General features: G+C 39.1%; 1 long non-coding RNA gene across 1 annotated transcript in view; it reads left to right on the top strand.

The window, feature by feature from the left end:
* The first annotated feature begins 2,012 nt into the window (after positions 1 to 2,012).
* Positions 2,013 to 24,753, top strand: part of LOC135362010 (uncharacterized) — a 160,646-nt gene continuing 137,905 nt past the window's right edge. Inside the window, exon 1 of the long non-coding RNA XR_010406310.1 lies at positions 2,013 to 2,209. This is a non-coding gene — a long non-coding RNA (uncharacterized LOC135362010). The remainder of the gene's footprint in view (positions 2,210 to 24,753) is intronic.

Below are 24,753 nucleotides of genomic sequence, written 5' to 3'. Positions count from 1 at the left end.
CTGATTATAGAAGAATGATAATATAAAATACAGTAGGCCACAGGTTTTGTGATTTTTTTTTTTTAAGATTTTTTTTATTTATTTATTGAGAGAGATAGTGATAGAGAGAGAGCATGAGAGGGGGAGAGTCAGAGGGAGAGGCAGACTCCCCGCTGAGCAGGGAGCCTGATGCGGAACTCGATCCCGGGACTCCAGGATCATGACCTGAGCCGAAGGCAGTCGCTTAACCAACTGAGCCACCCAGGCGCCCAGGTTTTGTGATTTTGTTAAAACTTTCTGGATCATGCTCACACTTGTATTCTTTTCTGAAATAAGAGCTATGCTATCTCTCTGAATATTTCGACTTGATGAACTTGTTAGAGAACTGAAACATCTCAAAAGAATAGGCACTCGGGAAACCCAAGAGGTCTGCCTGTAAACAACAACAAAGACAGATTTTCAATAGGCATAACTACTCAGACTGAAGCTAACTGAGAGTCACCTAGTGGAGACTCCATCCTGAGTCTATTTTTAATCTAAAGGAATTCTGGAACTAAACCTAACTACTACATTTTTGTCAAAATAAATTATCCACTGCCATGCAAATGGCCAATCTGGCGATGGAAAATAGGACAGCAAACATATGTTTTTAATCAAAGGCATTATAATGGGATGGAAAAGGGTTACTGGTAAAATTGTCTTGATGAAGGCACCCAATTGACTGTTTATAAGTCCTCTTATCACATGGTTTTTCAAACTTGATTGTCCATTGTAATCACCTGGGAGCTTTTTTTTTTTACAATCCTGATGTCCAGGTGAGAGCCCAGAACAATTAATCATCATGGGGAGGGGAGGGGTGGAAACCAGGCATTAGAGTTTTGTCCAACTCCTCAGATGATTTCACTGTCTACCAATGGTAGAGAAACAGTGTTTTAGGAAGAGGGTAAGGATCGACTGAATGGAAATGCAGAAGAAAACAAGAAAAGAAAATCCTTAGCTGTTGCTAGGCCCCTTGCCAAGTTCTGCTTGTAAAGTTCATTTTTCTTTGGTAGGCAATGGGCAGGACTTAGGGTGACCCGGCTACCGCAGGAAGAAGTGCATGATGAATTATACCTGTGGAGGGGTGGGGTGGGCTGGGGGAGTAAGGATACTAACCAAATGAAAGTCACTTCTGACATTTTTAGCAAATAAAGTCATATGAGCTGTTTATAGTCCAATCTAATTCTAGCCTCAGTGGTGGGAGGAAGGGATGGAGGAGGCGGTCAGAGTGAATATACACACTCAAAGAAAGGGTGGGAAGTTTTGGTGAAATCTCCTAAGAAATATGATCATGCTCGGCCTCTGTTCCCCATTTTTTTTTTAAAGATTTTATTTATTTGACACACACAGAGCACAAGTAGGCAGAGCGGCAGGCAGAGGGAGAGGGAGAAGCAGGCTCTCCGCTGAGCAGGGAGCCCGAAGCGGGGCTCGATTCCAGGACCCCGGGATCATGACCAGAGGGGCAGGCAGTCGCTTAACCAACTGAGCCACCCAGGCTCCCTGTTCCCCATTTCTGGTCAGTGCATTCAAGTCAAGATACAACGGTGGGGTGCACACGTGTAAGTGACCCAGCTAGCAAAAGTAAGTGACCCTTCTCCTCAGTGTAGTCATCTTATAAGTGGCAATGCTAAATCATTCATGACCTCACGTGCTGCTTTTAGCAAGCGGCTCCCTAATTGCTCCTGTTTTTGCATCGATTCTGCGCAGCGTGGAAAAGCGAGTCTCCAACTTGCTTGTGGATTTATTGACCACCGGGTCCCTCCTCGGCTTTCACCTTGCAGGCCTCGCCCTCTCTATTTTAGAGTCAGGCGCTGGGAACAACACCTGTTTCCTCCTCTCCAAGCATGGGCTGGACATTTTGACGGCATCCCTTTCAACCAACCCAGGTGTCGGTGTTTGTGTTTTCCAGTTCGCCATCCCTCCCCACCCCCCCTCCCCACGCATCCCTATTTCCGTGGCTGTGGGCCCCGGGGAGGAGAGAAATCCACGTTCAGACACACCGGATCTCCAGCAAGCTACCTGCTTTGGAGAGCATCAGGCGGACGGCGCGGACCCACCTTCCTCCCCAAGTTTGGGGCGTGGGGGAGCCGGGACAAGGGGCGGGTGGCTATGGCTCAGCCGGGGGGTCCGGAGCAGACCCGGGAAGATGCCGCTGGGGACGGATTCACCGACGTCATCAAGAGTCGCGCTGGTAGGAGCTCGCTGTCTTGCTTTTTGGGGGGGGGGGGGGGAGTATCCGGCGTATCCCGCTGCTCTCCGCCCAGGCTGTGCCCTGGAAGTTAGCACAGGGTTTCGGAAAGTTGTGGCGCTGAGCGGAGGAGCAGTAGGGGACTGTCACGGCGCCCCCGCGCGCGTGGGGAGGGCGGGGGACCACGCAGGGCGCGTGCGGGGGCGGAGGGGGTGCTGCTCTCCGGGGAGGCAGAAAGTCAAGTTTTCCTTTTGCGTCGAGTGGCTATTGGTGAGGGACTTTTGTCTCTTGTTTATTTTTGAAAGAAAGCCGCCGGATATCGGTTTTATTATAGAAGGGTAACTTATTTTGAATTGTAAATGTAAAGGAAGGAACAGACCAACTTAAGGAAATACTGTCCTGGCTTTGAGGAGGGAGGGGAGGTGTGAAGAGGGCATGCCTTGTCAGGGTGTGGCCGAGTGGAGACTTAAGAAATCCGAGAAGTTTCATCTCCCTTCGTGTTTGTGCTAAGGGAGAATGTCAGAGGGGTGACAGGAAGGCTTGCGTGCCTGGAGCCTAAGTGTACGGGTTGAAAACCAGTAAAGCAGCAGGAACGGAAAGTCTGAGGTTTTTTCGGGGCCCTCCATAGTGCGCTTCCCCCCTCCTCCCCCATGTGTAAATTTCATTTGTAAGGAATCTTCTGGTGGTTGGTAGTTTGGGCCTGCATATGCAAACGCTTGTAAACCACGATAGGTCGGGAAAGCTGCAAATGGAAGCAGCTGTTAAGCTCTCCCAGAGGATGAAGTTTCAGCTGCTTGAATCTGCTGCTCTAAGCCCTTGGAAATGCACCAGACTGTGGGCAGCAAAATAACAGGATCGTTCCAGATTTCTTAATATACTTTGCTGGATGCTGAAGAGGACGGAGTATAAAGTCACCGTCCAAGTGTATTGCTGAAGTGAGGTTAAAAGAAATCTCACAGTAGCAAACAAAAATGAGTAAGAAACACAGGAGTTGCGTAAGCTACAGACCAGCAAAGGGTTTAGAAGATTGTAGAGCAGGATTTCTCTTCCCAAGTAGTGTAAATTGGTAAGGACGCCTATAACTTAAAAAAGAATGGTGCCTCTTACAGTGCCTGGGACAAATAATTCTTTCCCATTTTAAAACTCTATTTGCCTTCTTTTCCTCATCCAATTAATAACCTAAAACGCTTCTCAGATTTTAAAGGGAAAAATGGTAAGCTTTAAGTGCAATGTCGTTGATCATGCAGCACCTAGAATGACAGAATTGGCTGTAAGTAGTTACCCTAAAATAGTAGTTTGAAGAAATAGATTGGGTAGTTTCATACATTGTGTTAAAGTTACTGTTGTTTATGTTTTATTACATAGTAACTTGTTGCTGTAAGTATCTGAAATATGCAGAAGGATATTTACTATAAACCTGCTAAAGACTACTATTTTGGAAAAAATGTATTACTTTAAGGATTAATTCTCCAAAGTAACTATGTTTCATTGTGCTTCTTCTACCCTTGTCAGCCTGAGAGAGAGGCAGAAAAAGATCTACATCTATTTTCTCAAAACTAGGTTCATGTGTTTTAAAAATGGCTTGTTCAACTCCATCTCTAAAGAAAATTCCATCTACTTTTATATAACTTTGGGTTCCATATTAGCCACTATGGTAGAGAGACACTTTTTTAAATGCAGTGATTGATTTTATTTTTTACAGTTGTGAAACAGCTTTTATTAGATCTGTAAGAAGTCTGGGTGGGGTGAGTTCTAGGTCCAACAGGTTATATAATTTTCAAAATTGGCCTTTATCTTTTTGATAGGTCCTTCCCTTTAAGGGGTTAGGGGGCTTTTATTAAATATAAAATAAAATTGACTTTGAATATTTTAATTTCTGTACCTTTATAAAACCAAGGTGTTAGTCTTGTAGGGTTTTTTTTTTTTTTTTTTTTTTTTTTAGGTTTTGATTTTGTTTTCTTAATTCTGAGGCATAAGGGGTGGCTGCTATTAATAAATGCTTTTTGTAGCCAATTGCTGTGCATTGGAAAGCATAACGTGGTGGGGCTAACTGTGATGCCAAACAAAGCAAACCGAAAACCTGTTACACTGGCAATATCTCTTTCCACCCCCCACCATTTCTCTATCATGAGTCAGTTTCTAGACCTAGTTGAATGGTAAGAGAAATTTTAGAGTGTGTTATTAAAATGCCTCAAAGGATATAAAAAAAAAGTTAACATAAGATGTTTAATTATATTTTTAGTGGCACTATTGGAGATTATTTCTTATACTGTAATAAGCAGAACTTTCTCTTAAAGATTGAGGACACAAACATGATTATAATAAACCTTTCAGGTTGATCTTATACAGTGGTCTGTGTTCGTGTGATGTGAAATCACAACACTGGAAATTTCGCTATGTCATTTATTATTTATTCTTATCACAATTGTATATTCTTCGCTTACTTGGCAATAAAGGCAATACTTTGATGTGATTATGGTTTACATACGTGACCTCCGTATTCACAACGTGAGTATACGCCTGAAGAGTCCTATATCCTGGGTGAAAACTCTCTTGTTGTTACAAAATGAGTAACACAAACCAGAGCTTTCATTCTTTCAGGTAAGTTTCAGATATCTTAAAGGTAAAATCTCAGCATTTAAAGCATTTCGATACAGTATGTTTACAACTGTCTATTCCTGTTAGGATACCGCAAATAGGGGCACTTGATCTCCTATTGACTGGGTATGCCTTCCTGTAATTAGAAATAGCTCAGTGTAACATAAACAGCCCCATGCTGTTAATCTTTTTAACCCAGATGTAAATTTAACTAGCCTTGGTTTCTTTCATGACTTCTTTTGTTGTTTATATTCATTTGGCATCTCCTGGCATCTTTAGATGTTTTACTGGCACAGAATAATACATAAATAATTGAGTAAAGTGTACCTATGGATTTCTCTCATGAAAGATTTTTTAACCTCTTGAACCCTGAAGTACAGGTATTTTCTTCAGAAGTAAATTAGTTAAGCAGTTTTTGCTTGCTTTAATTTTTTAAAGCAGTTTTTGCTTTTTAAAAAAAGGTATAAAAAAAGATTATTCTTGGTCTGATCTTGGAGACTGCTACAAGATCATTCTAGTGACCCAATTTGCTTTGATAGATTCCATATTTCATTCCAAATTCCAATTATGGAAGATTGTTCCATCAGAACTTTTGATATATTTGATTTTGTCTATCTCCAGTGGTTATAAGGAGACTACTGTACAGAATAATACATTAAAGTTAGGCTAAACAACTATTTTAAAACACACTTGACTTATTTCTTTAGTATTTTAACTATCCCTATTAAAAACAAGAATACAATGTAATTGAACCTATGTTTTCAGTTTGAGTTAATGCTCTTAAATCATGCTCTTATATTGCTATGCTGTAAACGATTAGGTATTCTCAGGATAAACCAAGAATCAAATTAGACCAAGTTATTGGGGATTTTACTAAGAAATGAGAAGACCTTTTGAATAACCGTTCTTTCAGAACTACCAATTTCAACTGGAAATATTTTCTTGTTAGACCATTTAGTAAGTAAGAAATCACTGTGGTAATGAAGCCTGTACTTTTCATCCCAGGAAAATTATATGCTTATATCATCCTAAAGGATTGGGGTAATTCACGGAACATGTTTGTACAAGACCTGTTGTGGTGCTTTAAAAAAAAAAACAAAAAACAAAAAACTGGAGTGTTAAGATTTTGCTTTGCTTTACAAGAATGTACGAGGATTCTTCTCCAGGGAGACTTTGCTAAGGAAATTGTAGGGAGTACTTTCCTTAGATAACAGCTACTAAAATACGTTGTACTAAACTGTAAGTTTTATTCTGTTTTAGGCAATTGGGTATGACAGCCTCCCTATTGCAAAAATAGACCCAAGGACTAGGAGATGAGATAACTTCCATTTTCCTTCTGAATTACAGATAGAGCCATGGAGATTTTGTGGGAGCTAGAACATGTTTTCATGCAAGTTACTTAACATTATACCAATGTTGTTTTCAAATCTATTACATTTTCTCAGTATGATAGTGAATTAGATTATATTCTTTCCACCAAGGAGGAAAATTAGAAATTTTCATATTGAATTAATGAGTGCATTTGGCTTGAGACTGAGGACAACATTGAAGTTTCTACTTTAAGTTTTGTGTAAAGTTGATAGCTGCTTCCAGTATAATAAATAAATTAATAAAATAAATAATAAATAAATTTAGCCAATTTATCTTGACATTTAGTGATTCTGAGTTCTACCTTTCTCTGTGTCAAAAGTGTGTTCTCAGTTATAATGAAATTGAAAGTAACATTAACGAATTCTAATAGTTTTGTGAAAATGTGGTTAGAAGGTTTGCCCTGGCTCTCGAGAGGCAGTCGGGTGACTCTCCTCCTGTCTCCAAGTTCAGTGACCTCCTGTTGGTCTCTTGAAATTACCCTGCTAGGATTATTTATGCCACAGAAATGAGCAAATGCTACTATTCAGGGATTTCTTCTTCTTCTTGGAGAGCTAACTATTAATTATTTACTAGTATACCCCTGGAAATATTAATGAGAAGATAAATAACTTGAAAAAAAATCCATTATGTTGAGGTTGTACATACATTAGATGTGCATTCCTGTGAAGGTAGCCACATAACTAGCCATTAATATGTTTTACATGGCAAGACACTTGGCGGTTGGCTGCTTCTGGTTTGGGCTTGGCAGCTCCATGATACCGGAGCTGGTGTCTCTGTGATGGCCTTGGCATTTTCTTTCTGATGACTCATTGACAGCTATTGTTCAGGCACGACCAGAAGAAAGAAAAAGAACTACCAGTGGGATCTCTTCCAGACTCCCTCCAACAGACTGCTGCTTAGGTCTCATGGCAAATACTGTATTACAGGACCATGCTTGGATGAAGCTCACGCTAAGACGGTGAATATTTGGCTTGTAGAGCCTCTACTGAATTTTGGGAAGAGGAGGGAAGTGGTGCTAGGATATTCAGTTAGGGGAATTGGTTTACTTTGTTTACTTCTGAACAGTTGGGGCTTTTGTCATAGTAACACAGAAAGTGACATTTAAACCCTCAGGTCTCCTTTTCATATGATCATAAATTTAAGTTAGGCTTGGGTCATGAGCTCTCACTCCTCATTGCCTTAAAACAGGTGAAGCCCATCATGGCCCATGGACTTAAAGATTTAATAGCCCTGACTCTGTCCCAGTTTAGGGACATTAAGTCATCCTTTCAATTTTGATCTCCACTGAAACCTGACCTGTCTTATCCCATGAAACTGACATGCTATTTTGAGAATGGGCATAATTTTCCTGACAACAGCAGGCATATGCCCAAAGACAAGCACAGTATGTACATGGCAATGATATAGGGCTATATTTTAATCCATAAAAGCTGATTGGAATGACCACTTGAGAACACCTTTAGGACCTCTGTTCTGCCATTATGGTAACTAAAAACTGGTTCACTTGGGAAGCATCTTTTGCTGTAAAATGCCCCCATCTGCCCTGTCCCTTCTCCACACTACCCTGTTACTCCTGCCCCTTCTAGTAACATCATTAGAAGTACCAAAGATGAGTTATCAGTTCTGAATTTGTATTATTTACGGTAGGGGAGTTCTTTTATCATCACCTGTCCTGAGGAATCATCTTGTCAAACCATCACAAAAATGAGTAGAAAATGGAAAAAAGGCATTATTGTGGCTTGAATATATTTCAAATAAGATAGTTCTACGTGAATATATTTAAAAAAGTTCTTACTCAAAGCACATAGTAACAAGGATTAAATCTGTGGTAGGAGTTTGCAAAAGATTAAAGGGAAGCTGAATTTTAAGGAGCAAAAAGACAGGTAGTAGTGTGACCTGGTGGGGAAGTCACTGGAGAGCTATAATTACATGTTCCTCTTACCAAGGTAGAGAATATTAGTCAGGCTCTTCAGAAAACACAAGTGGGAATTATCATTTGTGCATGAGGAAATTTGGAGACAGCAGTAACCATGAAGTTCCTGGCTGTAATTCTCTATACTGAGCTATATAACTACCTAGAATTTTTTTTTTTTTTTTAATGTGAATGCCTGGGCCCCTCCTACAGAGCCTCTGATATAGTTTGTTTGGCTGGTGTGGACATGGGTACTGAGTCTCTACCAGGAATTCTAGTAAGAATTCCTGTTTTGAGAAGTTTTGAAAAGCTCTTGCTTGTACTTCTTGTTTTCCTTTTTTTTTTCCTTTTTTTTCATTTAATGGTGCAAAACACCAATGCTGATTTGACATGCATCCATATAAAACTTTTTCTCACAGAAGCGTGAATCCAAAGGAACTGATGTAATCACTATGTGGAGCCTACTGTGTTAGTATTAGAATATTTTCTTTTGTACTCTAAAACACCTTTATTATGTTTGATGAGGTAGATTGACAAGAAGACAGAGGTGCCCAAGGTCAGTGAAACCTTGAGCCAGTCAGGTCTGTCATGTGATGACTTCCGAACATAGTAGAACTTTGACCGTGCTCAAGAGCCTCTTGGTAGCCTGGTTGGAGCTAGCAGCTTGGAGAAGGGGCGCAACGGTGCACCCGTGGCACTCTCTTGCTGGTCCAGGCTCCTGTGTTTTTTGTTTATGTTTTCAACTTGGCTTTTGGTTTTTGCTAGGTTGGGCAACTGTAGAAAATTTCTGTTTTTCTCATGATTGTATGTGAAAGGTCATTGGCAGTTCTCGATGATTTATGCCTACAAAAGTGGTACCCCTTCTCTAGGCACTCTGAAAATACCACCCCAAAATCTATTAAATCTATTGTGTTAACCTTAAAAATAAAACTGTTATTTTACCAGCAAAAATGGGTTTATTCGGCAATAACAGATTTTGTAATTCGGGACATGCCTGCTAAGGTACAGCCATAGGCAAGTCCAGACGAAGCAGAGGAATGCTATTTTATGGGGAAGAGGGAGGCAGTTGGGATTGTTTAGAACAAAAGTCGAGTTGTTGAAAGGTAGCTGGTATCTTGTGGGAGATAGAATGTACATCTTTTCCCTATTGGGGCCTCCAATTGATGATTCTTTTCTGCTGAGGATTCTTCTGTTGAGGCCTGTAAGTAGTTGATAATTTTTCCTGTAATTGACCTTGATCGGTATGGTCCTCCCTTCTAGCCTTGGACTCTAGTGAAGTTTCCCTTTATTTTCACAGTTGTGATTAAAAATAAGAGCTAAGAGGACTCATGAGTTAGAAGAGTAGAGAATAACTTGCAGACTATGAGTTAGATACCTGAATTTGTAAAACCGTTGATAGCCTGAATAGTCATTCACACCGAAATGTGAAATAATTAACTTCATTCTTTTTCTTTCTAACATTGATCCTTCATTGCCCAAATTGGGATTTGGGACGGGAGTGGGTAGAAGAGAAGTGTTCTTAGTCACAGAGGTGACAAACTGGGAGGTAATAGGGAAAATTAAGCCCAAAGGTGTGTTTTGTTTGACATGTAGTGTCAAAAAGGGAGAGGAGATTCCCTAGAACATGGACCTATAATTCTGGAGAGCCCTCATACCCTCTGTAATACTGGAATACTATATAACACTATTCCTTATTCTGTTTCCTAAATCCTATTTCCTTTCAAACCCATAAGGCATTTTTGTTTGTTTGACCAGGTTCAGAGCTTGGAAGCAGAATAGACATACTCTACCTTATTGTGATGTGGGAAGTTTGAGGAGAGAAGGAAGCTCTGTGGTAAAGGAGACTTTGATGAAAGTTAGGAATCTTATCTACGTAGGTAGTTTTAATGTAGTCAAAGAAAAATTGACTTTTTACATTGGTGTTAGGACTACACCAAAAAGAGAAGGGGGGTAGCTAGTTCTCCTATTTCTTCGATTTCCTTCCTCTTTTAACCTTCTCCTTTCTTCCTTAAACCTCGTTGTCACTCCTCTCAGAAATAAGTGTTCTGAATACTGTAGGACAATTACATAACGATATGAATGGACTCCTTTGGAATGGCTTCATCCCTTTGCCACAATTTTGTAGCATTAGGCCCGTGGGGAAGTATGTTCCAAGTTTCATTATGCCAATTTTCAATTCAGTTTTCAGATATATCTTGTATAAATTTTGGACTGCTTGCACTTTATTTTACAACATAACTTCTATGTTTAAAAATTTTTGGCTCATTTAAAATTAGGTTTGTGAGATGATACAAGGACGATCTGCTATGGTTATTACAAATATCCTGGACAGATAGCAGTCTCAGTGTTCAACTGCAGTGGTTCTCAAACTTAAGTGTGTGTCAGAATTCTCTGGAGTGCTTAAAACACAGATCGATGTGCCTCACCTTCAGTTTTCTGATTGAGTAGTTGTAGAGTGAATTGTGAGAAGCGGCATATCTCACAAGTTCCCAAGTGCTGCTGATCCTGCTGTTCTAAGGACTACACTTTGAGAAACGGTACTCTATTACAGAAGTTAGGAAGGAATTGGTGAGCAATCACTGGTTGGTTAAAAACACAAAGGAGTGAGAAATTCTTGGTTCTAGGAAACAAAGAACCATACAGGACTGTTCAGAGCTTTTGGAGATGGAGTTGCTCCTACAGTGTGCATCCCTATGACATGAAGATGAGTGGTTCTTTAATCCTAGCCGTTTAACCCCTATCTGAACACTGAAAGGAGAGGGCCAAGGCAGTTGAAATGACTGAAGACTTCTATAGACATGAGTATTTAACTGGAGCTTGATCATAAATTCTGTGTATCCTTTGTATATCTTCTCCTTTTAAATTACTATTTAAATCCAATAGAACTAATGTTATATGATGCATATGTGTGTCTATTTTATGTCACAGATGAACAGGTGATATTACATATAGTTAAGTTCTTGGTTAAGCTGTTTGCCCAAACCAATGTTTTCCTTTGCTATTCTGCTTTGTCAGGAGTGTAGCAGAGCTTCCCTCTGCCCCAAATCCCTCAAGCACACCCTCAGTCACTAAAGGTAGATAACTATAGAATGTCTATTTAACACATCGTAAATTCTTGAAAAGAAAGATCACCAGCCAGAATTATTTGAACTAATATTTTGCTGTCTACCACAATATGCCATTTTTTTTTCCATTAAATTGTCCTCTATTGAATTTGAATAGTTTGTAAGCTTATACTTCTTGGAACATTTATTCCATGTACTTTTATTATTTTTTAAAGATTTTATTTATTCATTTGAGAGAGAATGAGATAGAGCATGAGAGGGGGGAGGGTCAGAGGGAGAAGCAGACTCCCTGCTGAGCAGGGAGCCCGATGCAGGACTCGATCCCGGGACTCCAGGATCATGACCTGAGCCGAAGACAGTCGCTTAACCAACTGAGCCACCCAGGCGCCCTCCATGTACTTTTAATACACTTTGATCAAATAAGTTTGGGGCACATAGGTTAAACAATGTTAGCAAATTTCTTAATGCTTCATTTCTGAGAAATTTTATTAGGCCTAAGTACATAATAGCAAATTCAAGAGAAGACTGAGTTTTTCAAATTTATTTTATCGTGGACTTTTTTTTGAGAAGTTTTTTTGTGGATTGTTTCATGGAGCTTAATCTGGGAAATAGAAAATAGAAAGTCTAAGTGTGTATGAATGAAAATACATCAACTCAGGGATCGATTGGTTTATTCCAGCTGACTTGTCTATCTGGTTTGAAACCTCCTTGCCTTCTACACTACTCAGTGTTTTCTCTAGCAGGCTGTAAGGCCTTAGTCCCTGATGATAATCACCCTGGTTATAAGAGGGTCATCCTGATATTTTTTTAAATAGCATATAGTTTCTGTAATGATTTGTGGAGAATGTTCTAAAAATAACTGACAGAATATAGCCCAAATAAAAAAATCACCTAAGTAACCCTCATCTAAACTGTTAGCATTGATGTGTGTGCATTCATATATATTTACACATATATACATGAACATATGTGTGTGTAGACACAAGGTATAATACTATATATGTACATTCTATATCGACAGGATAAAAGTGATTTGTATTTATGATATGTGATATGTAAGTGTGGTAAAACATGTGAGCATAAACCTAACATGCATACTATTGTGTAATGATTTTGTCCATCAGTGTAATATAAACATGTCACCCCATCATTATATTTTCTTTGATAATACCTGTTTCAATCAGATGTAGGTGGCATATTAGAGTCACCAAGGTGGGATCCAGAAAGGGCTACCAATGCCCCCAGAGTCTTTGAAACTACTGTGCAGTATATTGTGGGGAGAGTTGGAGGTGAGATCTCACATCCACCCATGAAAAGATGTTTTTCATAAAATGTGTCTCATAAATGTGGTTTCTACCCTTACTTGGTTACATAATTATGTGAATCATTTAAATCTTGTTAAAGGTTTGTTGCTGTTTCTAAAGGATAGACAAGGACTGGATTGATTCCTGGTCAGTCAGAAATACATATAGAAGGAAATATTCAGATAGATCTAGAAGACTGTACAAAACAAAACTTTACTGGATGAGAAGAAGGAATACATACCGTCCTGGGGATGTGGCCTCAGAGAGACAGGGGAAAAAGTGAATGCTGCAGTATGTGAAACAAGGGTATTGAACTGGAATAAGCATTGAGGGTGTAGATGCAGTAGTACATGGGGAGGACTGAGAGAACTCAGTATGGACATGACACTATAGTGTTGGTCAAGTGATTGGAACCGGAGGGTACTTTGATCATTCCATATATTGTTTTAAAGATTTTATTTATTTGACAAGACAGAGCACAGCAGGGGGAGCAGCAAGCAGAGGGAGAGGGAGAAGCAGGCTCCCCGCCGAGCAGGGAGCCCAACGCAGGGCTCGATCCCGGGACTCTGGGATCACGACCCGAGCCGAAGGCAGACGCCCAACAACCGAGCCACTCAGGCGCCCCCATTCCGTACGTTTCAATAAGAAAGCAAAGTGAATTTGAGAATTGACCTGCAATGTAAAAAATAAATTCCATAGCTTTAATAGATACCTTGCTCCTGATAAAATAATTGTATTAAATCTATTCTCCTGTCTATATATTATGACATGAGAGATTTATTTTAAAATTAAGAAGCAGGCTTGACAGTGTTTGTCATGGCCTAAGTCATATATAATGTAAAATATGTTATTAGTTAACCTATATGAAGCACCAAAAAATCTCTAAATGTATTTTTTCAAATACATTTAGAAATGTATTTTCTCAAATTTATGCATGGCGAATTACTGAGGTCATATAACTATAGGTTTGGGAATAGGCTGGTTTTGAATCACAAATGGAACTCTCTTACGAAGAAAATTTCCAGAATGAACCCCATGAGAAATACATTATTAATTATAGCTAGTCAAATGTGAGAAATGCTTATTTTATTTCATAGAGATACTTGTTTTTGTTTTAAGATTTTATTTTACTTGAGAGAGAGAGAGAGAGAGAGAGAGAGAGTGCACACACAAGCAGGGGGAGTGGGAGAGGGAGAAGCAGGCTCCCCACAGATCAGGGAGCCCGACTCAGGACTCAATCCTAGGACCCCAGGATCATGACCTGAGCTGAAAGCAGACGCTTAACAGACTGAGCCACCCAGGCGCCCCAAAATTCATATTTTGTGATAGAGTAGCTATTCTCTAACACTTTAAGTCAATTACAGTTTGGTTCAGATTAATGGTCATATTACACATTCTTAAAGTTTTTGATTAAAATTCTAGTTATAAAACAATTTATTCACTGAATCAAAACAGGGTCAATATTTTTTTTTAAAAAATTGATGGACATTTGAGCAGATCAAGTTAAAAAGTAGTTAGAAATCTGTATCTTGGATGTACTTTAATTAGATTCAGAGGGATAAGGCAGGGTCTGTTAATATATAGAATAAATCATGCTTTTATTGTGTGTTTTCTTCCCATTCCTAAGGACCAAAACTTAAATGTAACTGCCATTCGGTAGTAGTAATTATTTTTCAGAAAAAATAAATATTCCTTTTTTTAAATATTTTATTTATTTGACAGAGAGAGACACAGTGAGAGAAGGAACACAAGCAGGGGCAGTGGGAGAGGGAGCATCAGGCTTCCCCGGGAGCAGGGAGCCTGATGCAGGGCTCCATCCCAGGACCCTGGGATCATGACCTGAGCCAAAGGCAGACGCTTAACGACTGAGCCACCCAGGTGCTCCAGTATTTCTAATTCACTCTCTTGCTATTTCCCTAATTTTTCATTCCTTCTAATATTAGACAATATTTACATTAAAATCAATGAGGAAATTGCATTCAAGATATCCATGGGAGTTTTCTGAGAAATGGAATAGAACTTTTATTTTTTATTTTTATTTTTTTAAAAATATTTTATTTATTTATTTGAGAGAGACAGAGATAGAGCTCGAGCAGGAAGGAGGGAGAGAAGTAGACACCCCGCGGAGCAGGGAGTCCGATGCGGGGCTCGATCCCAGGACCCTGGGATCATGACCTGAGCTGAAGGCAGAGGCTTAACCATCTGAGCCACCCAGGCGCCCCTAGAATTTTTATTTTTAATTAAACCAGATTTGTCTGTGAAAATCCTAAGTACTGATAGCTATAATTTTACCAGTATTTATGGAATATATAACAAAATAAACACATGATAAGAGTCCTTTGAAATATTCCCTTAAATGACATTGTTATCAATTCAATGAATGTTTATTCTTGATAATTACTGCAATTGTAGATTTTTTTTTCTTTTATCAGGGCAATTTTTTTTTTTAATATGAATAAAGATGCTCATCTGTTTTGTTTTCACTTAGGTCTGGAGGGTGCACAATAAATTGTGGGCTTACTTAAATCACATGCTCATACAGTTAGATGCTTATATCAGTCTTATGGTGAGAGTTGATTTGCTGAGTAGGCTGATTAAACCCCAGTGATATCAGTTAACTAGGGAAATTTGAAGTCTCCCTTCTTATCCCCACCAACTCCCCACAAAGAAATGCTGTTTCCTTTACATCCCTTAAAAAAACAAAAAACAACCCTCCCCCCAAAAAAACCTATCGTATCTTGTCATTGGTTCCTAATTGTTACTTCCATATTCCTGCTTTTCCATGCTTTTCCCTATCTTACTCCTTTCACATAATTTTTACTCCTTTAAACCCTCTCTAAAATACTAGTGGAGTGTCTTTTATTTCTTAGTGGAATTTTGTTTGAGTTCAGAGGTCATGTATAGAGGAACAGAATGGCATGGCATTAAAGCCAAAATAACATTGAGGTTTCATTACATACTGCTTTATAACCTCAATAAATAGGGCACCTACTGAACATTCACAGTATGCCTCTTAGCAAACGGAGAGCAGCATTCCCGAGGTGATGCATAACTAACTCCAAACTAGGAATCAGGAAATCTGGCAGGTCTGTGTTCTAATTTGGCTCTACTGTTCAAATAACTGATTTTTAGCTAGTATCCGAAGCATGCCATTCTCATCTCTTAAATGAGTATGGTATGCCCAAAGATGAAAGAAAATCTTTGGGAGCCTGGGTGAGATAGGTAAGGGCAAAGGAAATGGGAAATACATGTTTTAGATCTATTTTTGAGGAGTATACTCAAAAGTCTTTTACTATGAAGAGTGCATGTTTAAAGAAAACAAATTATAAACCACTTTTCCTGAATTCCTGCAAACACACACACACACACACACACACACACTTGAGAAGTCAATCTGCTATAGGCTATGCTTTTATCATGCTGGCACCATCCATTCCCTTTTGATGAAGTAACATGTAACTATTTTGTCTTTCAAAGTCCTTACAGGCAGTCTGATTGAAAGGAAGGCCAGTCGTCGTGGATCAAACTTTGGGTCACCCTGTAGAGTCGAGTCAGAAAAGTATGAAAGTGTTTCACCTATTATGTTTTTAGGTTTTCATTTTGAGGGGAAAAATGCTAACTATGAAGGGATTCAGGAAATACTTTCCATTTTGTGCAAAATAAACTCCATGTGGCAGATGCTGGGATGTTTTGCCAGGGTCACCGTGTTCTAGAAGGATGTTTTACCCAAACTGAGGAACCGCTGTTGGTAGAGAGCCCTCAGCTGTCAGCTCCATTCAGGGACTGCCTCGGCTGCAGAGAAGTACCTCGGGTCCTGCTACTCTCTAGGGTTGACCTCCTTCAGAGACTGATCTGTGAGGGCATGTAAAAGCCTTTTTATCTCAGAAGTATTTGAGAAGACTCTGTAGAGTCATTCTAGCTCCAGGGCATTCTGTAGGGTTGGCAGAAGCTGCTGTTGAGCTCAGAGTGGAGAGAGTTTGTCTCTGTGCATGCCTGCTTCTTCCCTGTTCTCTCTGTAGGTGTTGAACCTGAGCGCCCTCCTGAATACACAACCCAAACTCCCTTTCACAGTTGGATTCCCGGTGACCCCATCTCCAATAATAAAAGGAGATAACTCAATCAGTTTTCTATTCCAAAATCGATTAAGTTTAGGCCTGAGACAAAAACAAGTAAGTAGACTTGACTAAAAATTTGAATCCTCTGTTTTGTACCAGACAAATCCATTGTATGCTTTGCCATCAGACGCATCATTATTACGACGCAGAGGAAATGGTAAAGTGAGATGGTGTAGTCTTGTAATGTACATGGTTATTACCAGTTATGTTTCCTCATCGACCCAGGATTGACCCTTGCCTCCTCAAAGCATTTTTTTTTACTAAACATTTCTTAGATTGAGAGGTTTTTGTCATCAAGAGGCCCTGTATATAGAACGCACATCACTCTCTATAGGGGCTTATTAACTACCTCCCTTTTAATTCTTTGCCATCCTACCTCTCAAAGCATTCATTTATTTCATTATGCACCACTATCTTTAAATTTTTTTTAATAGTAGAAGATTTGCATTTTAATTAGGTGTAATCTACTTTTAAAGTCAGTTGAAAATTTTTCTAGGATGAAACATCTGTAATATCCAAAGGTGTCTGGCCTAGGGCAGAAAGAGTGAGAGTGCACATCTGTATTATTGCTGTCATCAGAAAATGAAGTTCTATTGAAAGCATGTTCATAATGTGCTCTACTCTCTAGGAAGCAAAAGTTTATATCCTGGAAAACTACTAGCATTTTTTATAGGCAATAAAAGTTTCATGACAGCCCAGACCTGAGATATTAAGCATATGCTCAGATATCTTAAAAATGTTATTACTGATTAATCTATAGTTATAAATAACTTTCATTGGCCCTCTTGCCTAAATAAATATGGTAATTTATGGTTTGTGTTGTTTGATACAAATACGGCCCTCTGCCTTTTGTCTAAAAGTAAAGTTACTCTTAGCTGCCATATAATTTTACAATAATGAATATTAAGGAGATAGGATGAAGAAAGTGCCCAGAAGTAGAAATATCACTGTAAAAAAAAAAAAAAGGCCCCCATCTTCAAAGTTTAATCTTAATTGCTAAATATGACCTAAAATGTTAACATATTTCTTAAATCCTATTAAGTGAATTGGCATTAAAAGGTAAAATCAAGCGCTTTACCAAATGAAATACATTTTCATTATTTAGACATAAATTGTCAAAGTTAGACAAAATCTCACCATCAAAAAAATTATGAATAGGATGGGATAACAATAAAAACTCATAATGAGAGCAGGAATAAAAATGAAGAAAAAATTGTGGAGTTTGTTTCATTAAAAAATTACTTACGGAGTACCTGAGTGGCTCAGTCGTTTAAGCTTCCAAATCTTGATTTCGGCTCAGGTCATGATCTAGGGGTTGAGATCCAGTCCTGCATGGGGCTCCGCATTGGGTGTGGAGCCTGCTTAAAATTCTCTCTGTGCCTCTTCCTCTGACCCTACCCCCCCATCCAACTCTAAGAAAAAAAAATTAAGTTAAATTGTATTTGGCCAGTAAACACTGAAAAGTCAATGTACAGTACAAAAGATTGCAGATGTAGGGAGGTTTTCTGAAGATTTGTTTATAAGAAACATAAATACGAGTAATTGAATTTTTGTTTAATCAAATACCATGCACTTATTTTTTTTTTAAGATTTTATTTATTGTCAGAGAGCGAGAACGAGCAAGCACACAAGCAGGGGGAGCTGCAGGCAGAGGGAGAAGCAGGCTCCCTGCCAAGCAGGGAGCACGATGTGGGACTCGATCCCAGGACCCCGGGATAATGAGACGACCCTACGCGAAGGTAGATGCTTAACCGCCTGAGCCACCCAGGCATCCCTACAATGCACTTATAAAAGCAAGTGATAAATTTCTGAATACACTGTCGAAATTGGGGAAGAATCAACATGTGATGTGTGTATGTAAAGAATGCTTTACATCTGCCGTCAGCTGAGGTCATGATCCCAGGGTTCTGGGATCGAGTCCCACATCAGGCTCCCTACTTGGCAGAGAGCCTGCTTCTCCCTCTCCCTCCCCCTGCTCCTGCTCTCTCACACTCTAAAAAAAAAAAAAAAATGCTTTATACCAAGTGTAGTGTGTGAGAGATTGTCTAGAAGTAATCGTGGACAATGTACAGGTACTGAGGTTAAGAGTGCTGCAATACTATTTTCTTTGGTCTATACATAGTTTCAATTTTCAAAGAAATACAGATTATCATGCTATCATTAAGAAATTAAAAAAAATTTTATCCTTCAAATTTAACTTCCTTTCTTCTAAAGCCATGTGCTTTGTAATGAAGGTAAAGCCATGTCAAGAACTGACCCCTCTGAGTGGAGCCCACCTTTAGGTCTGGCCTTAAACTCTAATGAGGAAAGAATGTACCCACACGTTTTCTAATGAGTGACAAAGGATTCTCAGTAGTGTTTCCATGTGAGGATAGGATTTTTCCCAGCCTTTCTCCAGAAATTTGTTTTCCTGAGCCTTATATCATGAGGACAAACAGTTGGAACACTGGAAAAATGTGTTATAAGCCAGCTGAGAGAATTCAAGCTTAAAAATGAACATAAAAATGTTACATGTATGCAAGATCTATAGCCACATGGTAGACCTGTATGGGAGCCAGGTTCAGAACATTCATAGACACGTGGTTGAGATCTAATCAGTCTTTCAGATTTTGCCATGCTCTAATTCTGTGTGTGTGTGTGTGTGTCTACTGCTGATGAGTCACTCTTGAATATAAAACAGTTTATATGCCTAGTATACTTGATCAAAATCCTATGAGTCATGTTGCAAGAAATGAGCTTGAGAACCAATAAGTTCTCAAACTGGCAATTTCAGTACATGATTTGGTGTGGTGACGTTCATATTAACCTTGCTAGGAAGTCTGAGCATTAGCTATTCAAATACTACTCTGTATTGTTCACTGGCATTTCCCAGTGTTTTAGTATTCACTATGGGCTATGTTTCTTTTTAAAGTTAATACTTTTATTTATTAATCATGTTTTATAAGTCCCTACAGGGTAAAGAAAATGTAGAGCATTGGAATTATATGTTAGAAATTTATGATTGTAGGAGTTTATGAACGTTCTAGGGAAATCTTATTTCTTGTCCTCAGATCTAAAAGATTAATATGTATTGTGAATTGGGAAATTCTCAACAAGCAGCAACTCACAGAAATGGTGTAGTGGATAGAGAAAGCAAGGTTGTAATTGCCAGACCCTGTGATAACCTTTTACACATACACCAGATAGCCTGTGACTTGTGCTTTCAGTAAATACTGTCTCAGTCTTTGGTACATAAAACTGTTACATTAGGGGCGCCTGGGTGGCTCAGTCGGTTGGGCGTCTGCCTTCAGCTGAGGTCATGATCCCAGGGTCCTGAGATCGAGCCCCGCGTCGGGCTCCCTGCTCCGTGGGAAGCCTACTTCTCCCTCTCTCACTCCCCATGCTTGTGTTCCCTCTCTCGCTGTGTCTCTCTCTGTGTCAAATAAATAAATAAAATCTTCTAAAATAAAAAAAAAAAACCCTGTTACATTAAACCATTAACTTTAAAAGATAGAACTTGATGCATGAGTTCTGAGATTTACTTTGCTCTGGTTCTTGAACTTGTGGAGTGAGGGATCTTTTGTGAGGAGGCTGAATTACAATAGAATAGCAATTGTCAGGTATTTTGATTCAAAAACCTATATGCCCTTTAAGCTCACCCCTGCTGTTGAAGTTGTCTTAAAATATCATGGGGGGTTTGAAATTAATATTTCTGGTTTAGGCTGAGTGCTGGGGAGAGCAGGTAATAAGTTACAATATTTAGGAGCAAAAAATATTTCCATAATTGCCTACAGTGGTTGGATAAACCTGGCAAAAGGCTAGTTTTGGGAATGTGTGACTGGCAGTAAAACTGAGGAATTTCTAACATGAGGTGTAGGCTTAGCCTTAAAAATAGTTTGCAAATGAAGTTTGCCTCTCTACCATCTTAGATTTCCTTTTAAGGTTCAGAAAATTTGTGTATTAGAAATAGATATTTTTGACAATTTATAAAGGAAATCAAAACAGTGCATGTGTAGCTGCAAAATGTCACCTCCTCGTTCTGTTCTATTTCAGTATGTGGCCTGTGTTGTCCAGAGAAAGACAATGTAATTAATCACAGGGTAAAATTTAGGGTTTATTATGCAGACCAAATTACCCTTTTCCTGCTTCCTAAGATATCCTGTAGCCTTGGTCTTCTTCCTTGTTAGCATAGGTTTCAGTGTTCTATGTGTGCTTTAGGGATCCACACAATGTGGTGATTAACTTAGGTCCTATTTCCCTCATTCACTGATTCTTTTCCTTCCACAAGAAATAAAAACCATCCTGGGGCACCTGAGTGGCTCAGTCGTTAAGTGTCTGCCTTCAGCTTACGTCATGATCCCAGGGTCCTGGGATCAAATTCTGCATCGGGCTCCTTGCTCAGCAGAGAGCCTGCTTCTCCCTCTGCCTCTGCCCCTGCTCGTGTGCTCTCTCACTCACTCTCTCAAATATGTAAACAAAATCCTTAAAAAAATAAAATAAAAATTATCCATTTCAACTCTGTGTATTTAGAATAACATCCCTTCTGCTCTTAGCCTATTCCTGGTTAAAGTTCCGAGTATAATTTCTCATAATTACTATGTCTGACTGTTAATACAAATTGGGTGATTTTTATGGTATATCATACAGATGGCTGCTAACATTGTCTAAACCTGTACCTATATCTGTTTAGGAAATAAGTTGCCTCAAACAAGCATTTAAATATTATGATTATTCACGTTCATAGCATTATTCATAATAGCTAAAACATGGCAGCAACCCATTTGGCCATTGAAAGATGAATGGATGAGCAAAACGTGGTGAGGGCATATTTGCATTTGCAGTGGAATATTATTCAGTCCTAAAAAGGAAGGGAATTCTGACACATGCTACAACATGGATTCACTTTGAGGACCTCGTGAGGTGAAATGAGCTAATTACAAAAGGTCAATACTGTATTCTACTTCAGTGATGAACCTGGAGTAGTCAGAGTCCTAGAGACGAAGTTGAATGGTGATTGTGGGGGGCCGGGGAGAGGAGGGAACAGAGAACTTTTTACTGGGTATAGAATTTCAGTTTTGCAAAATGAAAAACGCTGTCGTGATGACTGACCAATATGAATGGACTTAATACCCGTGAATTGCACACTCAACAGTGGTTAAGAGAATATATCTTAGGTAGATTTTTACCACAACAAAAAGTTTAAAAATTATGATTGTAACACAGGGAAGCATTATTTTTTCACCTCTCTAAAATTTTGCCTTTTAAATGCAAAAATGAACAGAAGTTTTTTGAACTCAGTGCTTTTCAATGTAGCCATCTCTTCTCCGGTGCTAGTTGTCAGGACTGAAAACAGCACAAATCTGTAATTCGGGGATGAGGCCACGAGAAAGTTTGTCATAGCACCATAAAGATGCCGTTTAACACTCGGAGACTAAAAGGTCCTTCTTCTTGATGGCAGACCAAGCATACGCTTCTCATTTCTGTGATAATGTGAATGTTTGGAAAGCGCAGAAGTACTTGTCTCCTCTGAATTTGAGCCCAGTAGTGGGGGAGCTTCATTTGATTTGTTGAACTCGGATTTATCCTTGGAGGCGGCACAGCAGCTTCTGCAGGTACAAAATGGGCTTTGTATTTAAATGTGCTGCCTGGAACACACTCCCATCTGTTTTCCGTAGTTTACACAAAGCATTAGTTCATTTCCAGGAGTTCAAAGCTTCTAATTCAAAAGGTTAAATTGACACACACACAAGCCCGGGGGGATTTGAATCCCTGTTTTAGAAGATGCATGTCCTTTTGCACTGCAAGCGGGACTCGCTATCTGTGCATTATCTGGCTGCAGAGCCATTACCCTGGTGCCTCCCTTCTCCATGAACTTGTTCCCGTCCGTCTTCGTCCTGATGTGAGAGCACAAAGAGATGAGCATGTCCCAGGGCTGAGAATGGAGACATCTGGAGCTGATGATAAAGAAGCTCCTTGAACCTAGGAGTTCAGTGTCCCCCCCTTTTTTTTTCTGGTCCCTTTACACTTTCTAGCCTTCCTGAAATCTTCACTTTTAAAAACAACTCATTATTGGAGGCACTGTCTGTGAGCCTGCTTCCTAACCACAGATTGGGTAATTACCCTTTCCAAATGTTCTGGGATAAATTCCATTTTAAAGAAGAATGAACATTCCCACTGTCAGGCCATGCTTCTAGACGTGGGGTTTGGAAAATAGGTTTCCTGGAGCTGAATGGCTCCGTTTAAGCTTTATTTTGATAAAGTCAGATCTTCACGTATCTGAAAGCTTACCACTTGCGTTTCTCTACAGTTAAGTATTAGTATAAATGTTTCATTATATTTTTCGTGTGCTGGTTACTTAAAAAACAAAAAACAAAAACAAAAACAACTTCAGAGTAAAAGCTTTCTGTAGTCAAGGAAGCTATACCCTGCTTCTCAGGAAATTTCCTGAGCTGCCTGGGTCAGGGAATAGTGGCTTAAGAAATACTCAATAATTGTAATTCACTGTAGACCATTGTTTTCATGCTACCTCACCCCAGGTTTACATTTTGGTCTACAGGGTAAAGCTCCATCAGCAAGTTGTGGCTCATGGCTTCTCGCACTGATGATGAGTTGATAGCAATGGTCATCTATGCTAGGAATATATTGCCAAAAAAAAAAATAGTTTTGAAGCTCTTCAGGAAAAAAAGCAAATAAAATTTTCTTAAACTGATGAAAGCAAAATTAAGTGTATGAACTCAAAGTAATTGAGGAGTGAGAATTTTATACTGAGTTATTAGGAGAAAACGTGTATATACCTGGATTTCGAAAATAAGCAAAAATGCAAAACACTTAAACTAGGATGGACTTTTCCCACTGCTTTGGTCATAGGCTGTTAAGAGTTACTTTGTTTTAGGGAGGATTAACTATAAAATTCTGAATTATGTTGTAGCAGTTCTATGGAATCATAAAGTTAGAAATGTTTATCTTCTGGCAATATTTTAGCAAGGACACTTTTTTTTTTTTAAAGTTGATGCTTATTCTTTCATTTTAAGGAAGCATAGAAGTTAGATAGTGGCCATAACTTCAAAAAGAGAAGAATCAGACTGGATTTATGATTATCTCTTCACGGTTGTAACTTTTATTCCCAGTGTCCTGAAATGTCATGATTTTCTGTCTTGAAGTGACTCTCTTGTTGCCAGACCCTCTGGGCCCCTTTCAGTCTACAAACTTAGGCTCTTAGTAAACCCATGGCAGTTCTCTCATATTCTTAGTAAATTCCCTGCTCTGCATTTCCCCTTCTCATTTGGAAAATCCATTAGTGAATATCTGCTGTTTTCCATCTATCTTGTGATGTTACAACCTGAGTGGCATCCTCATATTTACCTCTGAACCTTTCTACTGGTTTTGTTTTTCTTACTTTTGCTATCCTATATGTAATGTCCAACAAGAATTTTAGCTTGTTCAACATGACTTTTTATAGTCTTAGGTTCTTTTTTTGTTATACAGTATTTTCTTTTATCTCTCTACTTCTATTATGAATTTAAGGCATTCTTCAAATTGACATTGTCTTTTCTACTACAAGTAGAACAGTATACTACAAGTATCCCTGCTGTTTGTTTGACTTGAGATTTGATCATTCTTTCAAGGTGAGACCCTCAAATTTCTGGTTTCTGTCGACTGCCAATTTAGGCCTAAGACACAGAGGAGGACATGTTAATTAACATCTCCATGTATCTGGGGAGGTATCTTCAACAGGCTGGCTTTACTGTAGAGTGATTGGGTGTAGCTATTTCCCCAGGAGGTCCCCAAATGTCTATATGTTGAGGTCTTTTGGGACATATTGACCCAGAGGGAAAACTTCTGGTTTCTTCCTGGAGGGTAGGGGGTGGGGGTATGGATATAAGTCTTGCTACTAGAGTTCTGGGCATCAACTGGGAAAGGAGACTGGTAGTTTGGCCATTCAGTATCATTTATATCCTTGTCCTGTTGTCGGTTCACTATTTCTGTCTTCTTCACAAGTAAGCTCAGTGTCCTGCCTCTAAATCCTCTCTGGATCAGCATTTCCAGAGAAGTAACCTCCTATCTTCCTTTGATGGGGGTGAAGTTGGAAAAGGGATCTGAAGCTGAGGTGATCCTAATACACATTAGAAACGCTCATCTCTTTAACCTCATCCATTCATGTCCATAGTTTCAAATGTTCAAATTTCTGTAAATTCTGGAGAAT

This window comes from Mirounga angustirostris, unplaced genomic scaffold (assembly GCF_029215605.1).
Source record: "Mirounga angustirostris isolate CCGP_5_RB_7025 unplaced genomic scaffold, mMirAng1.0.hap1 SCAF_11, whole genome shotgun sequence".
NCBI classification, from domain to species: Eukaryota; Metazoa; Chordata; class Mammalia; order Carnivora; family Phocidae; genus Mirounga; species Mirounga angustirostris.
Note: the sequence above shows the minus strand (reverse complement) of the source record. Positions and strands in the feature narration are given on the sequence as shown.